The 4131-nt window shown below is 36.1% G+C and overlaps 1 pseudogene; it reads right to left on the reverse strand.

The window, feature by feature from the left end:
• Nucleotides 1-1217: 1217 nt before the first annotated feature.
• Nucleotides 1218-2736, reverse strand: LOC116402022 (annotated as a pseudogene).
• Nucleotides 2737-4131: the final 1395 nt, after the last annotated feature.

Below are 4131 nucleotides of genomic sequence, written 5' to 3' on the forward strand. Positions count from 1 at the left end.
GAAGATTTTCGCTTGATTTTAGGCAATATCCCAAAAATACCCTATCTTATGGAGCCTTTGTTTTTGTTCAATGGATAAACAAGTCTAGAGGATGAGTAGGAGGTACGAAGAATATTGCAAAGATTTTTGGTTCATTTTGCAAAGGAAGAATATTGACAAAGATCATTGATAAGAAACTTTCTAGAATTCTTTTCTCATATGGACCCCGTCCAGAGGACTTGTTTATCCATTAAAAGAGTCATGTTCCTTTAAAAAGAAGTTTCTGATGTAGGCTTTTTATTTGACGTTAGGAGTTATTCCAATAATATCCATCCAGATTCCACTAAAGTTGCATACGTTAGGAGTATTAAAACTGGCTATCCATTAGGGAATTTGAGAGTTATTTCACTAAAGTCCTAATCCTTTATAAAACAATTTTTCACGACAAAAAAAAGTGAAAGATAAAAAAAAAAAAATCAGAACTATGTTGTATTTACAAAATATACAAGTTATTTGGTTATACATTACAATTTCTTTAATTATTTTTGGATTCAATATTTTTGGAGTTTGATTCAGTAAAAAGTTGGACAGTGTATAAAATTTCGTAAAAGAAACTTTTTTTATATTTATTATTATTATTATAATATTTTAAAGAAACTAAATACACTATAAGAAATAATATTTATACAAACTCAGAACCACATATATGCATAATGCATATTACAACTCAGAGCAATTTTATTAGTCATAAAAAAAAAAAAACAATGAAGGCATTCTTGTTGTATTATATAATACAATAATACTCATACTCAAAAGTCAAAACATTCATGTGCTTGACTTCACAATTGACAATTGCCTTCCTATTATTTTCCTACATGCCTTAAGGTCTTTCTCTAAAATTACAAACTACTGACATATTACACCAGAACAACTTAAGCCAACAATGAAGGTTAGATTAATAGATATTGTAATGGAAGTCACTAAGTAGTAATAACATGTTACAACACAAAGGTAAAGCCAAAGATTAATGTTAGTGTTACAGGAAAATTCAGTTAGCTCAACCTCTATATGGAAAAGCCTAAGAAAGCTTAAAAAGCTTAAAGGTCGAGCTATAGTCAGAGAACTCAGAAAGCTACAGAGGATAGCAGAAGAAGATGGACCACTGCACAACTAAAAAATTTGGGAAGAATTTTGTAACAGCCTGTATTTTTTAATATACCTATATAACAAAAACATGGAAAACTTAAGAAATATGAACTTTTACAACTTACACAATTCAACGGAAGCAATTTATTACAAACAATTGTTATGTCAAACTATTCACTACCCTTTATTGAACCTTCTACCTCAAAAGGGAGAATACAAGTCAATTAACGCTAACCTAAACACAATTTAACTAACAAAATTTCTCTGATGCTCTACCAAGATGTCACCAAGCTCTTAAGAAAAAACAATTCAACTGCCAGAGTCATGTCTGATCATGAAGGCTTTAATACTGTTTTCACTCATGAAATGCACTGTTATGAGACAGCATAGTATTCCTCAAGACCGATGAATGAAAAAGGACAACAAAATCTTTCATTTAAACTTCTTTATTGGCCAATGCAATATTGCTACTTTTACCTCTGGAAGAAGCTAATATGACATCTGGTCTAGGTTTCCTTATAACTTTGTTCATAAGGTGAAGGTACCGATGCCTCATCCCCATCAAAGGGTGCTTCTCTACCAAAAAAATCTTTCTTATAAGCCTCCCGAAGAACTACAGTTTGTGTTCTAATCTTGTTTGAGACATAAAATATACCTGGGTGATGAACTATGGCTTTCTTAAACCTATAACCAAACCCCAAATAGTCTCCCAAGCAGAAGATGTTCTCCTTTTCGGTTTTCTTCGAGATCGTAAGATAAAGCAACTCATGGAGAACAGCCACAACCCATTTCTCAGCTTGGTCCGTATTTGGTGCTAGATGGAATGCATTTTCATAGGGCGAAATGTAAGGCAAATCCTGCCACTCCTCCACCCAATTCATCACTTTCTTTTGCAAATCAAAACCCCTCGGGAAACTCATTGGAAATGGAATATGATTTATTTTCCTTCTCCCAAAATTTCCTTCCAGAGATTCCCTTTTCTTCAATTCAGAGACTGCAAGGTCTTTCCTCCAAGAAAGTAGCTCTAATGCAAGAGTTTGTTCACCTGTTAAACAGTCTCACACTACAAACTTGAAAATATTCAGGATAACCAGCAAGAAGGGTTGGAATGAACCTATAGGGTAAACCCAAATCCCATTGCAACCTCTCAATAACATATAGGGGAAATTTTCCAACCCCTATGAGCATCAATAGTTTTGCTAACCTCTTCACAACATCATCTCTATGCAGTCGAGAGTTATGAATGGTTGATTCTTCCTTGTGGAGAAGTAAAGCTTGTGAGGTGATTTTGACATGAGGATGGAGTCCAAGACTAGGCTGGAATTGGATGAAAACATAAGGGTATAACTCGAAGAACTTGGAGATGGTGGTAGTGGGAACTTTGAGGTTCTGATTAAGCAAAAAGACAAGAAGAAAGTGGAACAGATGTTAAAGGACTCGAAATTATTATATTCTTAAGGGAAATTACTTGTTTGAGGTTTTTCTCTCTTTGAACTGCAAAATCAAGGTATGGATCTCTAACCCATTTGACCTTTGCATCAATGAAAGCACAAATCTGGGTGAAACGATGAGGGATTATAGTAATTTGTAGAATCATAAGCAAGAAAGGTTAGAAAAATTGTCTAGATTGGGAAATAGAAATGGCTGACAATGGGAATCGAGAAGGCTAAACTGACCAAATTAGACAAGAGTTTGTAAAGATCAAATAATCAAAGGAAACGAAAATTCAACTTAGACTCTGCTTGGTGGCTGCTTCAGAATAGAGTCACCCTAACTACCCTTTAAAACTATCACCTGATTTTCCATCTGAAAACACTTTGAAATCAAAGATTAGTACAAAAATACTCAATAAGCAATTCTCATATCAAGCTTTGAAATTCACAGAACTTTCTGTCAAAATTTTTCTAGAAGAACTTTCAAAATCAAAATTTGCAAGCAAATAAGTTTTAAAACCTAAATGCTTCAAGCTGAAACTCCTATAATGAATGGTATTTTCATTTTTATATTTATTTAATACTTTCAAATGAAAATTCTTCAAAAAAAATTTCGATCAACAAATACATCCATACAAACAAAACTTTCAATCATTCAGTTCAAATACAAAGTAGGAAAAATGCATAGTTCATGTAGCCCAGCAGGTATGGCTACCCTTGGTAAGATCAACAGTTCATTCAATCCGAGATGTCAATTAACAATCGACCACATATGAATCGCCATTTAAAGCATGCAAACAATTTTGAAACTAATTACCTCGATCGACAATCATTGAAAATTCACTTCCTTGGACAAAGATTAACACCTCTTCCACGAGTGACACTTATCCCTAAGCCAAAAACGCCGCCGCAGCCGGAAACACACACCCAGTCATTGAAAACGTGATCTAGAACTTGTTGTTCGTTCACGCTGGAGTCTCGAACGAAGAAGAAACAATGCTCCTGAAGCCGTACAGAGTGAACGTAGACCGTCGACTACAGAGCTGGGCGTTCGGTGTGTGGCCGCTGGAGTGTCGCCGAGAAGAGGGTCGGCTATTTGATAGAGAAAGGAAGACGACTGATGAGGCTAGTGTCACGTGGTTAAAGTCTGAAGCTAACCATACGTGCGGCACTTGGCTAACTACAATGCCACGTAGCCAAGTAAGCCTTTTCGGGAAGGGGTAGTGCGCCAAGCACTACACCAACGTGTTGCAGCGAAATTAATTGGGTTGGTTGCAAGACACGAGAGAGGTTGGAAGGATAAGGGAGTTTGGATGGATACGTCTTGGGAATGATACACTGCATTCCAAGAATAGATTAATACACATTTGGGTACAAATATGTTGTCTCTTGCCATGGGGCCATGGGCAAGGAGACTTGGTATGGCAAGGTGACCTTGCTTGGCTAAACATGCAAAGTTGCAAGGTTGCAAGGCTTGGTACAAATGAGGCCCTCCCTAAGTATTTATAGACCTTCCCCACCGACCTTGGGCCTTAGAAGGTCGGCCAAGGGAGTTTCTAGATGATACAAGATC

This window comes from Cucumis sativus, chromosome 2 (genome assembly GCF_000004075.3).
Source record: "Cucumis sativus cultivar 9930 chromosome 2, Cucumber_9930_V3, whole genome shotgun sequence".
Lineage (NCBI taxonomy): Eukaryota > Viridiplantae > Streptophyta > Magnoliopsida > Cucurbitales > Cucurbitaceae > Cucumis > Cucumis sativus.